Source organism: Manis javanica, chromosome 3 (assembly GCF_040802235.1).
Source record: "Manis javanica isolate MJ-LG chromosome 3, MJ_LKY, whole genome shotgun sequence".
Taxonomy (NCBI): Eukaryota; Metazoa; Chordata; class Mammalia; order Pholidota; family Manidae; genus Manis; species Manis javanica.
Window position 1 is genome coordinate 9,014,900 of NC_133158.1, and position 23,480 is coordinate 9,038,379.

General features: G+C 42.1%; 1 protein-coding gene and 1 long non-coding RNA gene across 26 annotated transcripts in view; both read right to left on the bottom strand.

Annotated features, from left to right (window-relative positions):
- LOC140848309 (uncharacterized) overlaps positions 1–22,682 on the bottom strand; it is a 58,277-nt gene extending 35,595 nt beyond the window's left edge. Inside the window, exon 1 of the long non-coding RNA XR_012128919.1 lies at positions 1,807–22,682. This is a non-coding gene — a long non-coding RNA (uncharacterized lncRNA). The remainder of the gene's footprint in view (positions 1–1,806) is intronic.
- FHIT (fragile histidine triad diadenosine triphosphatase) overlaps positions 1–23,480 on the bottom strand; it is a 1,286,968-nt gene that overhangs the window by 572,037 nt on the left and 691,451 nt on the right. The window lies entirely within an intron of this gene.

Below are 23,480 nucleotides of genomic sequence, written 5' to 3' on the forward strand. Positions count from 1 at the left end.
ACAATAGCTACACTTTATGAAGCAATTCATGTGGTCTATACACTATGCTCCTGTATACATTTATTATCTTAGGCCTCAGAGCACTCCTAAGGCTTCTGTGTTCTCATTATTTTTGTTTCACAGTGAGAACACTGAGACTCAGAGTAACTTCCCAAGGTTGCACAACCTTGTTGGAAAAAGAGGAAGAAGAAAAAAAAAAATTAAGTCAAATTTTAAAAGGCTTACGAGGAGCATTACGTGAACATCTACGTGTTTCATACATGTCTAAGTTTGTCTTATGCACAAGTACTTTCCATATTTTCTGACAGGTATTAGAAATAAAAACCAAGTATCAGTTATTAGCACCACCAGTTTCTTTGAGCCTCTGTGCTGATAATAAGGCAGAGGTGGAGGGATGTTCCTTAGGTGATTTCATTCATCATATGATGTCCACCAGAGAACAGGGGCTGGCAATGTCTTGGTCCAAGCATGACTGGAAGCTTCATAAACTCAAAAGCATTTATAAACTCCAGTTACTTCCCCATTCCACCATGCCAAGGAGGGTGGCAACTACATGACAAAACAGCCACACAGAACGGTTCCTGGGGCTTATTGTCCTAACCCAAGCAAGGACCCTGCATCCTCTGAAACTCCGTGACATAACCGAACAGTTGGTGGATGGCAACTTAGGGCTTCAACTCATACATAAATGATTCTACATAATCCAAATATTCTACTCCTGTGCTTAGCCAACCTGACTCTTACCCAACCTAGCAGAAGTGTGCTAAATTGCTTAGTGGAGAATATAAGGGGAAAAACTACTAGTACAGACAAAACAACAAAAAACCCATAGAGATATTCTGTTGCATGGATATAATTTCAAAGAACAAGAAAGAGAGCCAATTTAATACTATTTGTCTACACTCACTCAACTTTCTATAGAAGAGACACCTCTTTTTAATTAGGCTTCTGTAAGTGAGACTTCTGCAAACCTTGATTTAGTAAGATTGCTGGCATATACACCATTATTCTTTTTCTCCAAGTGGACAGACTAAAGCTTTTAGGCTGTGATAACTGCTCTGCAGTTGTGGACACTGTTGAGAAGGCCCAGGGTGACCGTAATGTCAGGTCCAAAAACGTGTCTCAGAAAATGTTTCTCAAGGTCATAGAGCTGTGCTATCCAGTATCATACCTAGTAGACTACAAGCAGCTCTTTACCTTTAAATGTAATTAAGTAATTAAATTTGATTAAATTTAAAAATCCATTCTTTGGTCACACTAGCAATATGTCAAGTTTTCAGTAGCCACATGTGGCTTCATAGCTGCAACATTGGACATCACAAATACAGGTCTATAGGACAGTTCTGGCCTACAGTAACAACTCCTAATTCGTTACCTTGGCCAGGGTTTAAAGACCAGTCAATGGGCTGGGGCCACATGCCAACACTGGACAATTTAGACTGGCTCTCTGAGGTAGCCTAGAATAGTGATGTCTCTCTGGGATGTAGGCACTAGTAGCCACATATGCCAAATAAGGCTCCTAAGACAGTCTATCAGCATTAATATAAAACTGCCAAATGTCTAAAACACAAGTACCACATCTCCAAAATCAGCCATGTCCTTCCATGTGCCATTTCAAAACAGACATGAAAGAAGTGCTCCCCCCACCCTAGGTACTCAGAGTTAAATGAAATCTTAAATCCCATCCCTAATCACAGCCTGGATCTGGCCCAAACAGACCATTCTTAGTAATTCAGTCAGAAAACTTCCTACACATCAGTAATGCCCACAACACTGATAGAATTTTTAAAATGCTTATTTACCTACATGAAAATCTTATCTTCCGAATAGCATTCTTCTTCTTTAAACAATTGTGCCACTGTTAACAGCTCCCATCTACCGTCCATATTCTTCCCGGATGGAGCTCAATAATCTCATCATTTTTCCCCTCACTTAGAAATCATCTGGGAGACTCTGACTCCAGCAGGCCTTTCGTAAACTAACCAGAACTGTAGAAAATATATCAAACGCAGCATCTGGTCTAGTCTACATTTCTAACTGACAAGTGCATCAGACACAACATGCTTTTGGAATCAGGCAGAGAATGAGAAATCAAGCCTCCAGCTATCATTAGCAATCATCTTCCCCCGGCTGCCTCCACTCCCAGATACACCACCTTTCACCCTCCACAGACCTCTTGCTGATGTCATAATTAGCTTGTCAAACCAAACTCCGCAGCGCACAAGCATCTATAGTGACACTGCTCCTTTTGCATTTTCATTCACTAGGAAGAAATGAACTCTACTTAGCAGGTAGACCATCCATTATCTGCTGCAATTCTAACCCATTTGAGTTGCATTACTAAAATGAATTGGCCCTGAAAACAGAGTAATAGGAATGCATATTGATAGAAAAGTAGACAGGGACTAGGAGTCTCGTATGTTTGCTCTGCAGTGCAGTCCTAGGGCTTCCACGGGGTCACAGGGATGCACTTTATTTCACCTCTGGCCACTGGGCCAGAGCTCATCCGATAATGGTCTGGATGGTTGGCTACATCCATGTTTTGTGATTGGCAGTAAAACATAAATCACTGGAAATCTGACTGAGACATTCCTACCCCCAAATGTCTAGAGCAGTGGTTCACAACCAAGGGGCAATTTTGCCCCCACCCCAGCTCCTCAGGGGTATTTGACAATGTCTACTGACACTTCAGACTTTTATAACTTGGGATGAGAGTGCTACCTGCATCTAACGGGTAGAGACCAGGAACCCTGCTAAACCCCTACAATGTGCAGGATGGCCCCTCACAGCACATCCTGCCCCAAATGTCGATAATGCAGAGTTTGGAAATCATTCCCTGAAGTTACGTAGGATCACTATCACTTACTTGATTATTCAGGGATTTACAATTTGCATGGACATGAGCTGTTTGCAAAGATAAAAAAAGACTCTTCTGTCCCTTCACACATTTCAAGGCTCTGTTACCATTTAAAAGGTGAGAGGTACAAATATCAGTAAAAACAGTGTTTTCAACATAGGTTATTTTGTAATTTGTTCAACCCTTTTTCATCTAGTCTCCCTAATCAGTAGGGTAATTTTACTTTTAATCTACCATCAGCATCTACATATTGTTGGATCAAGTTCTCACTGTCAAAAAGACATCAATTCCAAAAAAGCAGAATATGACCACCTTTACAGGACTATTTTCTGGAATAGCCTTATGTCAAAATTGCCTTACAACTTTAGAGACAGCTTTTAAAATATTTCTACAGGTACTATTACTTGTTTGGTAACTTTCAGGGTTATTACAGAGAGAGTTCACCGCAGAAGCGATGGCATGAAGTAGAATCGAGTGGTGCTAAGGTGCTCCTTCCCCATCTCTAAGGGCATCGAGTTACAGTTGAGGGTTTGGTACATCTGCCCAAGCGAGAGAATGGCAATGCATTGTTCTTGCACACACACTACCGTAGAGGAAAAGCAAGCACACAGGAATTAACCCCCATACTTCATTAGTCCCGTTCTTGCTTCATTACCACGTAACGCTCAGTTGGGTATAGCATGTGTACAAAGGATGGGAATCAATACTCATCAGCATTTTCCACCATTGAAGGCATATTTTAAAACCTCACAAAATACAGTACCCACCTGTTACTTTCTTTTCTTCAAGTCTTTATTAACATTACCAGTAAAAGAAAGGGTGAAGGACCGCTGCTTTCGTTGCAGAATAAAAAGCCTGGCTTTGAAGGTAGGTGCCACAGAATGAAGAATAGTAGAATGTATGTATGATCTACTATACTACTAAGAAAATAAGTGACAACATGTGAGGATGTAAGTGTTGTCACTTCTAACATGCTGCCCTGTTTCTGAATTTTCAAAATGAATTATTTCATAAAATGTTAGTCTCCACTGAATAAATAGGGGCGATCCGAAAGTCCACCTGATTCAGGAGTTGTGCTGTGTAGGATATGATACATTTCTATTCTGAAAGTATGAATTGAATGTTTCAGAAGGAATTTTGAGCTTCCAATTTGGGAAAGTAAAAAGGACCCATCACGCTTGGATTCTGATGTTGTAGCAGGTTTTAACAAAACACGCAAGGGTGAAGCAGGCTTTTACTCCCATAGAAGTTGCCAAGGGCTGGCTCCATTTTGAATTACTCTGTAACACAGAATAGAAAAAAATCTAAAAAGGAAAAGCAAAACTACCACCACCACCACCACCACCACCAACACCTCTTTGACCCACAGTAACCCCTCAGCACACTGAACAGATACACAATTGTTTAAAAAAATGGAATAAACTGTTATTCATTCCCACAAAGTACACACAAAGTTTTAAGACAAACACTCTATGAGAGATGAACAAAGCCAGAAGGTATTTTGTACACTAGCCCAAAAAAAAAAATCCCAGAAATCATTTAAATTAAAGACTTGTTGGAAGTCTAATTATGCTCAAAGCTTTTCCCTCCTTTGAAATGCTCATCTTGGTCTAATTGCTCAGTAATGGACAAAGACTTCTAAGCACAAACCTATTATTAAGGAAAATTAAAATAAACCGAGAAGTTGCTATCATACAGATTCTCAGATCAATTAAGAAGAAAAAGAAATGCATGCCAAATAACATTTGGTGTATATACCCATCACCCCAGTGTGCTACAGTGGGCCCTACTTCATTTTGCAACTTAAGATGCTCAAAAGGAAGAAGTATATACTCTGTGAATTAAAAATTATAAGACAGCAGTTAAGTTTTCTGACCAGCTGTCCACCAGGGGTATCCACTGTGGATGAAGCTCTCAAGTCCTCAGTAATTCTTGAGCCCTAGCTGTCTCAGGCTAACTATGTGGCAGGTGAGGCTCTGAGTGCCATTCACACATTAGCACATCCATATGCTACCCATGAGGGAACCGAGTCATGGAGCAAGTAACCTGGCCAGAGGCGCCGAGCAAGTGTGTGGCGGAGACGAGATTCAAGCCCAGGCAGGGTGAGTGCAGAGACCGTGTTTACTGCTCTCTTCTCCCTCCAGATTAATTCCTTCCTCGCCGCCTTCTGGCTCCCGCATCCTCCCAATCTCCGCTTTCTACCCACTAGCCAGGACCAGAAGCCAGAGATACATAACCTCCCTGTGTGGGCTGCACATTTGTGAGGAATCACATTTCTGGAAGAATTTTGAGGGCTTCAAGGACTGAGGACGCCAGGAAACAATTCAACAATAATGAGGAGGCATTACTGACAAGGTAGCCCTCCTGAAGTGCAACCTCACCTTACAGCTGTCCTTAAAAGCACGCACAGTGTTGTCCTACCATCATCCATTTGTCCTCTTTCCTGGGCTCTGTCACAGTTTCCACAGAAACCAGTGACTTCCCCACTAGCTCTCTCATACACCCAGGAACAAGGTTTATGCACGTTCTGGTAAACAGGGACCTACCTTCCAGCATAACCTCACATTCCACTTCCTACCTCTTCTCTGAGCAATTTCTTCTTCTCTACACGCTGCTATACTCATGTACCCATGACTGAAAACCACTCGCCTAAAAGCCAGTACTCTACTCACAAAAGAATAGCAGCCAACAAGCCAGTCAGTCCACGCCCTCATTAATGAAGGGCTTACTATGTGTGCCAGGCAAGAAATGACACATGCTGAGTGCTTTCCGTGCACCAACAGCCCTTTAAAGCAGAAACACCTCCATGACATGCATGAGCACACTGAGGGTCCATGGAAGACAAGCAACGTGTCCAAGATCTTATGACTAGTTAAGAGTTGAAGGCAGAATGCTAAGCACGTCTGTTCTAGGAAGTCCATACTTACTATTTTTCTTCCCCCTCCTTTGCCTAAGGATATCTTACTTATTATATTCTCCAACTTCTCTCCACCAGTCTGCACTCTGATGGGGGGCAGGGACTATGCTTTGGGCACCCTCATTTCTATTATACATCCTAAGAAATGGGTGCTCAGAACTTCCTGAATTAGTCAAAATATGAGAGAATAGCACCTAGCACCAAATAGGCACCTAAGTGGTTTGGAAGACTTGGGTACACAGAGGAACACTATTACATTTGTTAGCAGGACTGGCTTTAACATACTTCAGAAGCATTTAGATCCAAGAGCCATGAATTCCCAGTTCTCCCTCATGTTTCTGTCTCTTCCCTCTCCCTTCTCCCTCCCTGTTTCTCCTTTCTAACCATTTCTGTCTCTGTCCACGGCTCACACCTGACCACAGTCACCACGAGTCACTGCGGCTAGTGCATCCGTCAACACATCAGACACGTGGTCAGCAACCTCATGGGAAATACTCCTCAGCACATTGGAGAGACATCCTAAATCTGTGCACTCATGGTACTGATATGACAAAGAACTCGCCTCACCTGTAACTTGGGTACCTCTCTGCACAAGGCACGTGTCCTACATAAGTAGCACCGAACCTGACATCCAGGCCTGAGAAGACAAGTGATATGCTTCAACCCCTCCCATAAATATTGCTATGGGCTCAATGTGCCCCCACTAAATTCATACACTGTATACTCATGTACATCGTACACTCATGATAGTGTTAGAAAGCAGAGACTTGGGAAGTGATTAGCACTTTTATAAAAGCAATTCCACAGAGCTCGCTGCTCCCCCCACCCAGCTAAGATACAAAAGTCTGCACCCCAAAAGAGGGCCATCACCCAACCATGTTGCCCCTTTATGACTGCAAGCCTCCAGAACTGTGAGAAACCAGTTTCATTTACAAGCTACCTTTTCTTCTGTGAAATTTTGTTATAGCAGCCCAACAGACTAAGACATATATGCACTCATTTATAATTACTTACATTTGCCGTATTACCAGCTTCTCCATATACTGATATAACCCTCCCTACATGCCAGCTCTCATGCTAAAAGTTCCTCAAGCCTCCTCTCAACGAATCTGTGCACCACTCCATGATACAGGGATTTCTGTCATCTGCACTGGGCAGGTGAGGAGGCTGAGACACAGAAGGGCTCAGTAGCTTGCCTAAATCCACAAACTAAGCAAATGGAAAATAATCCTAGAATGCATATTCTCTGAACACAAAGCCTACCTCCCACCCTCACCCTACACCACTCAAGTAGCTTCCACGAAGCCTGGTAGTTTTTGGGTGGCAGGAAGTTCCTGAGATTTACTCCAATTTCTACTGCACCAGAATGGTACCCTCCTTGCAAAGGTGCTCAGTTAATTCATTTGCATTCACTAATTGGTTTCCTAGGTGTGTGGTTGGCAGCGTGTGATCCCTAGACTAGCAGCCTCAGGATCACTGGGGAGTGTGTTAGAAATGCACACCCTCAGCCCCCATCCCCGACCTCCTGCATCACAAACTCTGGACCTGGGGCCCAACTGCCTGGGATTTTATAAACCTCGAAGGCTCTGAATCATGTAAAGTTGGAGAATTACCACTGTACCTGATATTTACTGCAAGTTTTAGGTAATAGTCCCTTTGAAGACACGCTGTCAGAAATGAAGATAGAAAATGCATGGCAAGGCATCTTTCTTCACCCAAGGGCACACTCTGTCTACAATTTCTCACACTGTCATCTGTCCTCACAGAGGCTTTCTGTTCATAATTTCCAAATTACAACTACCCAACAGTTTCTAAAATGACTGTATGGCTTGGCATATTTTAAGGTGCTAGGAGAGTAAGTGTCTTTATTCTGGATTGAACTTGTCCATTGCAAACAAGAGAGGCAGGGCCACAGGTGACCTATCTCTCCACCTCTGAGAGCAAATTAATTACCCCTCAACAGAAGTGTATTTATATGCCAAGTGTGGCCTATAATGAGGTCTTTACCATGCAACCATATTTCAAACGCTTGTTTAGTTAAGTAACCATATTTAATTACCGTCATTTCTTTCTTTCATTGTTTATTCCCTAGCATACAATACACCTCTCAGAAGAAACACTTCTTGTTTGATTGTCAACTCCTTCCCTTTTGCCAGGATCCTGTGTACACCACCACCACCACCCCCACCTCCGCTGCTCCCTTAATGGAAGTCATGTGGGTTCTCGGGGGTCCGGAGCCGAGTGGAATGGCTGACCAGACTGAAAGGTCGGCACAGCCTGCCCTCACCCCCAAGAACACTTTCCACACGGTCCCACAGTATAACTGTCCGCTGCAATTAGGGTGTTGCCAGGCTGTTGATAAGGTGACAACTGCTCTAAGCATTGTCACTTTGAAGAATACCCAAGAAGGAAAACGAAAATCAATGTAATCACCAGTTATCAGCTTCAAATTTCATTTACTTACTTGCTTAAAACTGACAAATGAAACAATTTCGGTTTACCTGAGTAATAATATGTGGATATTCATTTTTTTTTAAACAGCTCAATTTCAAATCTGAGTTTCTAGTCTTAGAGAGAGGAAAAGTGCTTGGTCCACTTTTCTCTACTGAGAGAATGCTCACCCTTCACAAAACACTCGTGGCTGAGAGGTCGCCTGGGAATTCATTATAGTAAGTACTGAAATGTGTGTTTTAAGCCAAATGCTTTTTAACTCTTGACTGCTGCCTTATCTGGATGGTCACCTTATAAAAATTCTAACCACTCTTTGAGACAAAAGGTGGTACCCAAATGAGGTATCATTTATGATCAATTCAGTACAATGCATACTTTCATTACTTGATGTTTAAGATGATTCCACTACTCTCAAATTTTCTGCACTAGCTATTATGAAAAAAGGATAGTTTTACAAAAGAAACAATTGAGGGTTAGTTTTTTTCCATGCAACTGTGGAAACTCTGGCCACAAAAGATAATTCCTTCTAGGAGAAAGTATGAGCAACTTTCAGTTGATGAACGGGGACAATACTCTCCTTAGGAGAAGTCAAAAGTTTGTGGCTGCCCCTGGAAAAATTTTGTTTGCCTCTGGTAGTTTTTTTTTTTTTTATAATTCAGTTGTCAACTTAGAAAATAGAGCAGACAGTACTTAAATATTTAGATTTATTATCACCACTTGAGAAATGGAGCTTCCTGTTAACAGGAGGCTCTTAATTCCACATGGCCGTGAGTGGCTGACTTCACTGCACTAGCTTCGTGCCCTGGCTCCTGTGGACCCCTGAGTCAGCACCTCTGCCTTGCGTTCTCTGGTAGATAGAGGAAAGCTCTCTTGTGACCAGCCTGCAGTCATATATGAAGATACGTGAAGGAGGTGGGACAGAGGCTGCTCTCTGGAGAACGGACAGGAGAGAAAGCATAGGAGGAGGTCTCTTAGGGTACAGTTTTGGTGAGGGCAAAGCTTCAGGAGTGAAGGTGGGGAGGGATGTGTAAGACAAGGTAACCTGTGAGTGGACTGGTCCAACCTGCTCAGAGGAGAAGGGATGGGAACTGGGTGAGAAAGGCTTGAGAAGCTGAAGGGAGAGTGAGGGAAGAGAGCCTTGAATGCCAGCTCAAGGAGACTCTGGGACATCATCCAAGCTACAGTGCTTAGCCTCCTTTTGAGAAACACATCAACCCACTCTACATGCAATTCCAGTGTATTTACATACCCACTTAAGCCTGGGCACCATTCCCTACCTCCCAACACCCAATCCTTTCCACCAAGTAACCACGTTTATTAATATTATAGCAACCTGGCAGTGATGGCGCCCGACTCAGGACGAGTGGCAGTGGAAGCAGGAACACATTTTGGCAACGAAGGGGAACGACTAGGGAAGCAGGGGACATTTGTTCAGCACACAGACACTTGAGCCACACAGGCTGAGTTCAAATTCTGATGCTGCCAGTGTAAATATCGTGGTCTTCTGCAGGGCACTCGGTATCTCTGAGCCTCAGTTTTTTCATCTCTGATGGAGGAAATCCTACTTATGTCAGAAGGCTATTATGAGGAGTAAGTGAGGTGATACATGGTGCATATGGTTATAATAGGCCCTGGCACAAAGGAAGAGATCAATGAATGTCAGCTGTGGTATCACCAGCACAGCCATGGTCACTTCACCTCTTCAGTTTGTGAAGCAGTATTGAATCCTGCAGGCTGCCTGAGATTTGATCTGGGGCTCTAGACCTAGAAATGGAACCAAGCAGATGACAAGAAAGGTTGTGAGATAAGGAAATGTAGGACTGGGTTATCTGAGAAATGTGGGAAAGAGCTATTGAGAAGTATTCAAACATCACTGCGTGAACCTGAAGTGCAGTGATAGTAAAAGACAACAGAGATGGAGAAGGTCAAAAAAGGAATCTGATCCATGAAGAAGTCACATTTAAGATGCCAGCAAAACAATGGAGTGAAACTATTCAGAAAACAGTTGAAAAGGCACAAGTAGAATCCAAAAGAAAGAGGTCTGAGCCAAGATGGAGATCTGACAGCTGGTTAATATTTAGGGAAATTACTTTCTACAAGGTAAAGGAATTAGGAGCATAGATAAACCACGTCAGCACGATCATTACTAGATAACATCCACTATGTGCCAGGACCTGTCCTGAGCTGTTCACATGGTCTATCTCTTTAAGTTTTCAGTATAACTACCTCTTTATTTTATAGATGAAGACATTGAGGATTAGAGAAGCTAAAATCCTTGTTTGAAAGGCACCCAGCCTTTAGGCAGTATGGATTAAAAGCAGATTAAAAGCAGTCACTACTCTTAACCACTTACTACACTCTTTCCAATAAAAGGAAAGAGAAATCTATGTTTGTTTGTTTGTTTATAACCAAAGAGAAAGAGGAAGATATAAGATGTCAAGAGGCGAAAGCTAATGAGCATGCCTCTGAAGAAAAAGGCGGTAATGGGTTTATGAGCAGAGCAGAGAAGCCACCACAGGCTAAACTGTGCCGTGAACACAGAGGGGAAAAAAGGGTGGTGGCAGGGGAGGTAGATTAATGGCAAAAAAATAACCTTGGTAAGTTAACTACTACTAAGAAAACAACACATCCCAAGATAAGTGCCAATTTCCGCTGGAATGTAGGACAGGCAGCAGGATTTCATTTGTTCTGTCTCACCAAAGAAATGGGAACCAGAATTCCGATTTCACATTCATTTACAATAGAGTTTGGGAATGAACTGGTGTCCTTTTCTCCACCCTGGGCAGAGTTATTATATTTGTTTGGAAGGTTGTCAGTACTTAGGTTTCATTATTATAAAGACACTGACTCCAGAGATACGCGTCATGCTCTAGGACATAACATCGCCCCCACACCAACTACCGCAACCACGCCACGGCTGCGGCCACAGAGAGCAGCTGCCAGCAGCCGACGCATGGCTGGGCACCGCGCCACCCAGCGCCAATACCCCATGGTACTTAACGTTCAGAATGCACCCATGGGACCAATTATCAGACTTGCCATTTTAGCCAGATTTACAGGTGATAATCTAATGTTGAGTGAGTCCTTGGCCAAGCCAAGTTCAGTCTTTAAAATGAGTCTGCTGGTCTATCTCTGTTACCCTTTCTGACCTTCGTCTTGATATCTGGGTAAATGCCCTGGAACTTGAAACATCTGTTTGTTCCATCAGAAAATGAAGAAGTTATTCATAGCCACTGCAGCATGACGCTAAGTCCATGGTCACTGTGCACATGCTCTCTGTGTCTGTCACGTAGGGATCTAGGGAACGCAGCTACCTGATGGAGGGGAAGGAGTAAGCCCCGTTGCTTCCTGGCAAAGTTTGTGAGGGTGTGACAAGAAAAAAAAAAAAAAGAACAAGGACAATGAGGTTTCTTCGTATGCTTTGGAAGAAAACAGTGCTGGAAAAAAAAATCGCTGTTGTGCAGGGTGAAATGATTGTGACTGCCAAGGACATTTTTGATTAGGAAATCAACAAAAGATTAAATTAGGTGCTAAGCTAAAGAAGGCAGACACAAGGTTACATATTGTATGATCCCATTCATATGTATCCACAATAGATAAACTGACAGAGAACACAGATTAGCACTTACCAGGGCTTGGGAGGGAGGGAGAGTGGGGAGAAACTGCCTGATGAGGAAGGGGTCTGGGCTGGAGTGACGGGATGATTTGGAACTAGATGGGCGGTGACAGCAAGACACTGAATGTGCTGAATGCAACTGCACTGTTCACTTCAGTGTGATTACCTTTATGTGAATTTTATCTCAATAAATTCTTTTTTAAATGAAAAAAAGAAAAAAGGTTTAATTCTAGGGTATAAACTGAGAAAGGGATCTTCTCTTTTTCTCCGGAACATTTTACTGTCCCGATGTCATTATGAAAGATGGAAACATTATCTTTGCCGTGTTTGGGTTTAATTTAATTTGGGACAAAGGAGACAGGCTTTTTCTCTTCTTTCTTTCTTTCTTTTTCTCTTCCTTCTCCCAAAAAGTCACTTCTAAACATGTACCAGGGCAACAGTGAAACTCCTTTCCTATGGGTTACAGCCACTACAGTGTAAGTCCACAGAAGATGAACCATGTGGATAAACAAATCCCAATAAAGGTTTGATCCTTGAGCCAGACTTGCAGTGAATGAACCTCACATCACATCCGGGTCTGTGCTGCTACGCTATGCATTCATTCGCTGCTACACCAAGCGTGGCCTCAGCGTGCCACAGTGGTGGATCCCAAACAGCAGCAGTTGAGTCCTTCGGTTAAATATGCTCTGCAACAAAAGATGTGAGTGCACATTTCCGTAGGACCACAGACTTTCACTCCTCGCTTCGTTTATTTGGCTGTGAACTAGCTCTCTACCTCTCCAGCAGTGAAGCACAGGAAGGTGTGACTAGCTGGAATCTGACAATGACATCCAACTTTATTTTAAGCAAGAGTTTCTGCAGCTTCTCCCCACTAACCCTATGAGACATATTGCTAGGGAGGGAGGGGAAAGGAAACACACAGCAGTGATACCGCAGAAGTCCACATTCTGAGCAAAATTCTAGCCAGCAAAGAAACTAAATGAATGGACAAGAGAACACCAAGGGTATAATCCACAAATGGCAAGTCAGATCCTGCGCATCAAGTATGACAGTTAATTAACGTTAATTGGAAATTTTACAAAGAAATACAGATTTTTGTCCTTTTAAACCATATGGGGAACAGGGTCTCTCGCTTATTCACAGAAGTATTAGCACTCCCCCACCCCAACCAGTGAGCAATAAACCTGTTCTGATACAGAAACATGAGCCGTCAAAGTAAGTGGTGGAAATCTCACTGCGCGTGGAGGCAGGAAGCCCTGAAAGGGGAGCTCTCCGCACCTGCCACTCGGGGTAGCGGGCATACCGGCCAGGAGGAGGAAGGGGACTTGCCTATGGCTTGCCATAGTTCGCTTGTCCTGAATTGCAATTCCTCGGCTATTCCTGAATAAACTCATTTTGCTGGTAAAATAACTATGTTAAAGCATTTTTTAGCATATAACCATCAGTTCTGTAGATGTCATTTTTGTGTGACATCTACCGAGTTACTTAGTAAATTACACAGTTGATACGTTCAAAAATATTAACATTACTATATGACCCAATAAATCAAATTACATGGGAGAAGGGACCTGGAATGGATCTATTTGATTTCACTAGAACCAAATAAACACATTATTTATATACCAGAGGGGTGGAAACAAAATCTATGTTTTCAGGAAAAAACAAAGTCTTGAAGTGTTACAAGGCTTTAAAACAATAACAAAAACATTTGTATATGTAGTTACACACATATATAATTTTTAAAGTAAGGATTTGAAGAGGGAAAGGCTATGAATAGGAATGAAATTTTATCACATTCTGAGAAGTAAATGTTGTGCTTAACATAGTTTTTTTGTTTGTTAGTTTGTTTGTTTTTAACTAATACTAATGTGTCTCTTTTGGGCCAGATTATCATCTGCCTCCTTTAGAATATAATGCACTTTCTGTCAGCTTTTTGGTCCTTCCAGCATCAGTTTGCTAATGAGGAACTAACTAAACCATGTACAAGAGTCCATCCTAAGGTATTTCATTTAAATCCTATGAAACACTTCCTCTTGTTGCAATACCTAGTTGATTAACTTTGAAAGTTTCTGAATAATGTTCTTAAATTTTTTTTCACAATGGATTTTTGTTTCTGTTTTCTAGTTCTAAAGTGAATAAGCCATTTTCTCCCACGTTTAACCGTCAGGAGAGAGGAAGCAGGATCCTCCAGCATTTTGTGAAGACAGACTCCTTTACCGGAAAGTCCAAGTCAAGGAGTTAAGACACCCACAATATGAACGGCCGGCGACGTCTGCTCTCTCCCACAATGACCACGTGGCAGAGCCAGGACGCTCACCAGGAAGGACCACACGCTCTCCGCCTCTCACCCCTGTGCGGACTGGTTTCACCTGGAAACTGGAAGCCAGAAACACCTCCTTCATGATCAGAAGGCAGTCTAACAGTCACCCACACAATGGAGCAATCAAAAACGTGAGCAGGTGAATATTCCCTTTCAGAGGATAAATTATCTTTTCCTGGAAAATGATTATTGGCTGACAATAAGGTGGTAGTTTACTTCTCTCCAGCCTATACTAAACAAAAATACAAAGTAGGGTACCATTTGCAATAACTATGTATGTGATTATAATCACCTTTTAGCCTTTGTCCAAAACAGTTCCTATCTCATCAGCTATGATACACAATTTATTTATTTATTTTTTTGGATTTTAATGCCTTCTAAAAGAAAAGCTTTTCTGTGTCTCAGTTTGGCAAGCCGTCCCTAGTGCCTCCTGCTACAAACTTTACAGAGCTTGAGATTTCTTATAACATAAACCCTGCTTCTTAATTCGGAGAGCCCTTGTTCCCTTGCCTTCGGGAAAGAGTCGGAGGCAGGCGGTTCTATTATGGGAAGAGGAACAGAAGTGGGTCATGTAAGTCCGCAATAACTGAGCTGATTGTTCTAGGAGGATGGTGGCATTCAAGGGGGAGAAATAAATGCTCTTCGAGGAGGATGTCTGTTTCAGTGGGTCTCTTAGGTCATGTAAGAGCCTAGCTTGTGGTAGGAAAGGTACAAGGAAGAGCATGACTGCATGTGGAACATGTAGCACAGGAAGGTGAGAATGTGTCTAGGTGTCATAGTAAAGTAGGGGACAGGATGGGACAGCGCAACTCTGGGACCTGGAAAAGAGAGGAGGTGGAAGAGGCTCTGGAATAGGACACGAGGGATGGAAGACCCTGTCAGCGGCCTGGGGCCTAAGAAGGACGGAAAAGCTCCGTGTAAGAGGGTGGCCAAGCTTGCGGAGAAACTTTGCATTGGAAGTGGATTCCTGCTTTGTCACAGAATGAGCTCTGTTATGTCCACACCTCCAGAAAAAGTCTGTTAGAAACAACCACCTTGGGTTAGCAGTGCTCTGGGGCTTGGAGGGATACATAAGAGAGGTCTGTTTGTCACCAAAAGCAAGAAGCTGAGAGGAGACACTAGCGTGCACGCTAAAGCAAAAATCAGAGCAAGAGATGACAGGACCTAACAGAGCCTCACAAATGTTTGCAAAACTGAGGGTGGGGAGTAGTCTCGTAAGGATTACGCCCTTCCCTCTGGAACAATAGATAGGGAACCTCGAAGACTAAAGAATTTAGGGGCCATTAGACTTCAATGAGAGGATTTTGTTGGCCTCACTTGAGGTCCCTAAAAATACCAAAACAGAATTAGTCGTCAACATTTTTAAATGAGACAATTTCTTTTTCTCTTCCTTTCTTTAATCTGGCTATATGGCTTCTTTGGTTGAGAGAGAGACAGAGAGGCAATCTGAAAACAGCAGGCTTGAATTCCATGGCACTGCGTAGCAACTACTGCCTGTAGAGAGAGCAAGAGCTTAGGGGATCATCACAGACCCAGCACACACGGCTTCCTACCACCCAGCCCATTTCACTCACGGACATGGCCCACCTGTCCCAGGGGGCCCTGGTTCTGCAACCCCTGACAGTACAGAATTTGAAGGATCCACCCACGAGGAACTGTACTTGCTATGCATTTGAAATGGTTATTTTTGCCTTGTCCACGCAGGCTGCTCAACACATTTGTGGTCAATTCCTTAGCTCTGTACTTTGAGGGGAGAGGCAAGTTAATCTGCCAGTGTACACATGATCTGCGTACTGGTTTCATGTCAATGGAAGGCAGGAGTGCCTGCGAGTCTCCATTGGCCCCTACATCCATTCTCTGCTCTTCCCGCCCTGTGTCCCCACAAGTTCGTTTTGATGTATCTTTCAAACTCATTTATCCTCTGACTCCTGGTTAGGTTTGGCCAATGAGAATTGTGAGCAAAACAGTGGCATCTGGGAAGGGAGAGAAGATGGGGTATTTAACACCCCCCCCCATTCTCATCATGCTTCTGTAACCTCCCCTGAGCCTCTTGCATAGGACGGGCTCTTGGGCAGCTCTCCCATGCATTTGCCCCTCCAGACTTAGAGGTGAGGTGGTACTGGTACCGGCTGCCCTCCATGGCCAGTCCCTGGGGCTCCTCCACACTTTTCTATTCCCTGAGTCCTTCCCATATCTTATAAATAGTCCCTTTACCAAAATTCCTCCTATTATATCCTCTGATTGTGCCATCTGTTCCCTGCTGGCACATGATAGATCAGATGTGAGCATTCCAAATTCGGGTCCAAAGGCAGTTGAACAGAAAAAAAAAAACAAAAAACAAAAGGAGGTAGAGAGAGAATATGAGTAGATTTGAAATGAGTCTTGAAAAAAAATCTGGACTAGTGCAGTCTTGCAGTTTGGTCTCTATAAGGCTTGCCTGCCTCAATCAGATACTGAAATGGCTGAATGTTCTAGGTCATTTCTTCTGTGAGGCCTTTCATTTTGTGTGTAATTACAAACACGTCAGCATGTAATGACAGCAGCCTTCAGAATGGTCAGTCTGTCACTTCCACATCCCTAAGGCAAGACACAAAAGCCTGCCTGATTACTAAGAGTCTTATTAAGAGACTATTGTTTTTTCCTCCCTGCCAACTCCTCCTATCTCCTGATCTTTATCATCTTGCATTCTACTTAAAGAAGGGTTTACAAAGAAAAAAGAAAACCCCGCAGACACCCACATCAGACTGTATTCATAACCGAGGTAAAGTGCATCTGGTCTTGTCACTCACAGTTTTTGTTTTCCTGTCTAAATCTAAGAATAACCTGCAGTCAGATGCAAAACAGGAAGGACATTTTCCAAGGAACACATGGGTGGCAGAAGTCACCCGTGATGGAAATTCAAACCTCAAGAGTCTAGTTGGATTCCATGGTTGCTGATACTTAACTTTTCCAACTTCTTTGGTCATGATATTTAGGGTCAAAAACTTTAAGTATAGCTGCTATCATTTGTATGACTAATCAGTTCTGAAACTGCTTACTTTCTCTATTGGCTGAGATAGAGAAAAATAAGCTTCATTTTTTACAAGTGATTACTTGTATTCATTTTTTAAAAACTTATTACTGCAACAATATATATTAGATTTCTGACAGATACCTGTTTTGAAATTATCTAAGTTTCAAAGCCTGAAACTAAGAAAGCCTGATGCTGCTTTAGAAAATACAATATTTTGCCTATAATAAAGAAGTGTTAGCACTGAGGGTTAGAAATAGTCCAAAATGGAACATGACAGACATTTAGCTCCTTGAGGGTTTAGAATATTAGTCACTGTATCTTCATCAACACACACAGTACCTGGCACAAAGTAGATCCTCCATCAACACGTATTGAATTAAAAAAATGCCTTTGTGGCCAACAGTTCTGGCAGACTTCACCCACTCTCATTCCAACACGTGGAACAAGTGTCTACACTCAAGGACCACATTTTTGTAATGATGCTCATACCCAGAATACAATTCTTGTTCTCCAGAAAGAGAGTATTGTACAGGAGTTTTGACTGGTCCTCAGCTTTAGCATACAAAACATACACTCCAGCCCGCAGAGAGGATAATGGGCGCAAGCAATCCCAGTCTGGCTCAAGTGGTACTTACTTCCTCTGAAATAAATACCCAGATAGACAAAGACAGGAAAAGCAGCCCTGAAATGGCCAGTGCGAGAAAGCAGGAGTGTAATGAGAGCTGGGTAAAGAAGCAATTAGTAGGTTTGCCTTTATGCAGCTTCAAGAGTACTGGCTGTTAGAATTATCTCAGGAGCTGTGGCATTTGGGTTTGCTTTCAACAGACCTCGAACTACGAAGCCTTTAACCTCCTTTCCTGAGACCCGTCCAGTGACATCAATAGGAGTAGATGTGCACTTTACCTAGACTACTGTGGTCCGTAGTTCCTGGGCATGACAATGTGGTGCTGAAAAGGGGAACTGGCGGTGAGGCGCAGTTCGTCACACAAACTCTCCTCGGGTAGTGAGGACAAAGGCTTATGCTGGTAGATCTACTTGATGACATTGAATCCATTAACAGTTACACTTGAAAATGTGTATGAAATATCTACCCCATGCAAGAACAACAAGTACATATATATCATGAATCACAGTGAATGAAAATTACCGTCCAATAGCTTAATGTACAATGAAAAAATAATGTGCCCTTCCATAAAGATTTGTTATGACTACGTCAAAGAGGGGGAGGCGTCTTTGGGTGCAACGTTTTCTTGGACATCAACTTGTCTCTAAGTAGTTGACCTCCCTTTTAGAAGAGGCAGGCTTGTGTACCTTAGAGCTCGCCCTTCAGCAGCAGCAAGAAACCCTGGGGCCATGAAACCAAGACCGGCCCAGGGGGCAAAGAGGCTCTCCGACAAGGGAGGCTGGCAGGGAGGATTCACAATCACAGATCTCCGGCCTGACTGCAGAGGCTATTCTTCGCCTAACAACAACAACAAAGAGCACTTTAAACTGAACCCCACAAAAATGAGAACCTATCACTTCAGGCCACTAGGGTCAGACTAGTGGTTGTTTCCGGAGGTGGCAGTAATAACCAAGATCCTCTTCCTGACTTGGGGAAAACTCATTCATTCTTCAGGACAAGGTTTGAAGTCCCTCCCCTGGAGGCATTCCCTGAGCCCAGGCAGACGCCCCTTTCACTGGTGTGTGAAGACAGCCCTCCTTCCTCTCCCCAGCATAGCACTTGTACTGCACTGCTATTTTATTTCTCTTTAATGAGACCTAAGGCTCCAAGAGCTGGGACCATGTCCTCTGAATGCCCAGTACTTGCAACTACGACTGGCCTCTAGGGACACCTAAGGACCGGCCCTTGGGTTCGTTGCTGTGGATCGTTAACTCCCAGGACCATGCTGCACATGCCCTGTACTAGAAGCCTGAATGTTTGAGGAGGTCCCAGGATGATGGGCCCCACTTGCCAAAGCAGAAGAAAGAACTCACGCTCCCAGGCTCCCTCCCAGTCAGCGAGGGCAGTCGTGTGACACAGGCCATGCTTGGGAGGGACTCGGAAAGCACAGGCCTGCAGCAGGAGCCACCCCGGCAATCCAGCTCCCGGCTAAGCGCCACGAGAAGCCATCCAGGGCTCAAGGGCGGCAGCGGCAGAGATGCTGCAGTATATTTTTTTCATCAAACCAGCTACACCAGTGGTTCTCAACTAGGTATGATTCTGTGGTTTTTATCACCCCATCCTGGGCTTTTTGGTACTTTTTAGAGATTTTTTTGTTGTTGTCACAATTGGGAGGATACCACTGACATTTAGGAAGGAAAGGCCAAGAATGGCTCTCAATGTCACGCAGCACACAGGACAGAGCCCCACAAAAATGTCGGCAGTGCAGAGGTTGGGAAACCCTGAGCAAGGCTGATTTTGGTTGTCTGCAACTAAAGACGACTATCTCTGCCATTGTAAGCCTCGATTTCCTCATCAGTAACAGCCAATAATAAGCAACTTCCCAAGTGTTAAGTGGCAGAACCTGGCAGGTACCAAGCGTTTAATTATTATCAGATATTTGTAGTAACTATTATAACAAAAGCCAACACTCCTTCTGTATTCATGTCAGGGATTGTATGAAGTATCTTGAAAATGGAAATAATGTCATAGCCCCCAGTGCTTGGTAAAGTGATAAATGCTGATATATGATTGTTTATTAAATGGACACATATACAACGTACATATATAAGACAAAAAATGTTGATTAGAACACAATGCAAAAAACAGCACATTAAATTACTCTTATTCCATTAAGAATGCTATAAGGTTTCTAATCTTAAGAACCAGGAAATCTTACCCACAACTCAAAACTGTTTTATCCTTCAGACAAAATACAATCAAATGAGGAGTGGCTGAAACCTATTACTGTCCGCCTGGCGGGCGGCTGGAGCCACGACTGCCACTGATTCTGTCCTGCTACATGCAGGAAAGTGAAAGAGACACGAGGCGTTTCAAATAAATCAATTTCCTTTATTAGCTTCCTTTCTTTATTGTTTGCTTTGGCTATATGTTTTGTGGATCAAGTTAATCATTTTCATATAAAGATCAATCTCAGTATGTGCTTTCACTTGGAAGTTGTTGTCAGATTTTGTAGAGAAGCCAAATTCTGGAGAAGGTTAGGAAATTATACACTAGATTTCTGTTCATTCCAGCAGCCTAATCATTCCATGGCATTTGGATAACAGCAAATAGCAAAAATCATATGCTGCACTGTTGGCAACTGTTAGTGAAGACGTGCCCTTGCCAAGGTCTGGTGCGTACCCCAGTTTAGACCACTTGGATACACTCTCTTTGAAAATCTGAATCTTGACTATAGTAACAAAAGGACCCAAGAGAACCAGAAATTTTTCTTGCAATGGTGTTGTCCCATAGGTCCGGGAGTATACCTGCTGTCCGTATCCCCAAATCCACCTGGCTTCCTGTCCCTTCCCAAATCTCACGTTCCCATCTTCTATAATCTGTACTATGAACTACCCCCAAGAGACTACCAAAAAATTCATTTTTGCTTACACTAACTAGAATCTACTTCTGTTTGCTTATAATCAAGGCAACGTTGTTACTGGTAAATACACCGGATTACTTAGGACATTATACTCTACTGATATGTGTGGATAGAGAGGCAGGGTAGGATAATTCTATGCCTCAGTCATTTAATCTCTTACTCATCTTGTGCCACAGTTAGTAAGTCTGCGAAATAAACAAACAAAATAGTGAGGAAACCTAAAAACTGGAGATGCTTGGCAAGTCAGGAGGGTTTCTACTACGACGGTTCCTTTAGATCAGGTTACCTGACATGATAAAACAGTGACTAAATCTTTTTAAATCCCTTGAAATTTGTCTAGATCAGACACTTTCTTCAGGACTCAGGCAACTTCTAAATTCAGAAAAATATCCAAGTTTAGATAATATTCAAGGATAACATACACATTTAGATAGTGGTATATATGTTTAAATAAACACATACACATGTATTTTAGTAATACTTCTGCAATTCTTTTCCCTTGGAAGAATTATTCATCCATAATGAGGAAAGTCTCATATAACCACTACTAGAACCTGAGGAAGCCACTAACAATGAAAGTTATTTCACTTTTCCAGTATTAGTTACACATTAAACGCAGGCTCTGAAGACAGCACATGCCTCATTTTGAAGGTATCTGAGAGAACATTCTTCATATTTCTTCAATCAGTGCCTGTTAAGTAACCTTTTGTAAACAAAGGCAAGTGTGTATGCATGTATATCTGTATAGACATATACAGGGACATTTATGCTGTAAATGTTCATTTCAAATAAGCTGCACTGGTAACAGCTTAGCTTACAATGCCAAGCTGATTAAATTTACATTGGACACCATGTCAGGTTTCAACACATTTCTTCAAAGTGAGACTTGAGCTGAAAATTGGGGGTAAACTGGACTTCCAGACTTAGCCCTGAACATTTCATTTAAATAAATCCCATCCTAGGTCTCCCTCCCACAACTCTCAATCCACATTTGCCTACTGGGCATCCCCTCTAACAACAGCTATGTCCATAACATTTAAAAGAATATGGATATCCCAGAATTTCACTGCATATAAATCCGATGCGGCAGGAAATCATAGTCAAAAGGAGTGAATGAGAAGAATGAGATTTGAGGATCTTTAAAGACAGGTAACAGAAAATGAAGAAGAAGAGAAGATCATACAGGGCAGGGAAAAGTCATGGGAAGACTGAAATCAGGGTGATGAATAGAGGCAAGGAGAGAAAAGGGACGCAGAGGGTTGAGATGAGGAATGACTGACATTAGAAAATAAACATGAACAGTTTGGACGAAGTGTATCATCTACTAAGCAATTTAATATTTCCTGGGATATAATGGTGTGATAGATACTACAGAAATTGGCAAAAAAAAAAAAAAGTAAGCTTTGCTACTGATGAAGCTCTATCTTGGCACCTGGAAAGATCAACTCCCATTATCAGGGATGGACTTTTTTTTTGTTTTAATTCCAAATGACATTCCTGAGAGTATTTGGAAGAGTTACCTGCCATAAACTAAAGAATGCACATCCTTTAGGGGATGGTAAGAGGAGCTACCCAGCAGAGAGGTTAAGGATATGGGTCTCCAGCCTAAAGTCAGACTCTGTGATCTCAAAACTCAGCACTGCCACTTATGAGCTGGGTGACTTCTGCGAATTCTCTAGTCCACCCCCTGTCCCTTAATAAGAGCCTTAGTTTCCTCCTTTGCAAAACAGAAGCATGCCTACTTTACTGGATTCTTACAAAGACTAAATATGATAGTGTATATTGGAAAATTAAACCATAAGCCCCAAGATTTTTTAGTCTGCCTTGATTAAAATTGTAATTAAAATCATTGGCCATTAATTTGAGAGCAGTTAGTAAAAAGTTCTAGGTAAAGAAATTGTTGACTCAAGGGCATTGCAAATATAAGTCCTACATTAATCATAACCTTTTATTTAGAGAGAAAGAAGTCTAAAGACAAGACAAATTTGTACTTTCCAAGTTCTTTTAAGGTTGAATATTTGCATAATGCAGTTTATCAAAGGTGGCAATGACCTATGTACAAATTAAAAGACTTGCTTCAAAGAACCAAGGCAGTCAATCTGTAACCTTGGACTCTGGGTACTTATGAGAAACTACATTTTTTGGAATGTTTGTATTATCTCTTTTTTCCACAAGGATTTGTATTACTATCTAATCTTGTAATAACCACCAAGGCCTCAATGATCTAGTTATAATCTACTCAAGCAGCATAAAAAGCAGAACATTTTCTTGCTGTTAGTAAAACATCTAACGTCATTCTTCCTTGGAAGAACAAGTTATTTTGTAATTAAAATAAATAAGAAAAGAACAGCTTATCATCAAAAAAACAATGAAAACATCTCTATTGTTCACAACAATATAATTCATTTAACAATCCTAAATAGTCCTATGCAACATTAAACTACTTTAGGTTTTTCCCTGGATCTATCTTTGAAGAAGTATGAGGAGTATTTACAATGTTCCAAAAAGCAAATAGATAGGCATCCCATCTGTTCAAAAGCTTATAGGGCATTATAGATGAAGAGAGTTAAGAAAAGCTTTCAACTTTCATAATAAAAAACATTCAACTTTAAAAAATGTAAAAATTGAGCAAAAACAAAACCTTAACAACATTAATACCATTTTAATATTCAGTCATTCTAACAAGAAGTACAAACTTCAGGGAACAGAAGGGAAATACAGAATAATTCAGTATACAAGAATCTGTTATTATTTAGCTTAAATGCTTAAGTAAAATTAA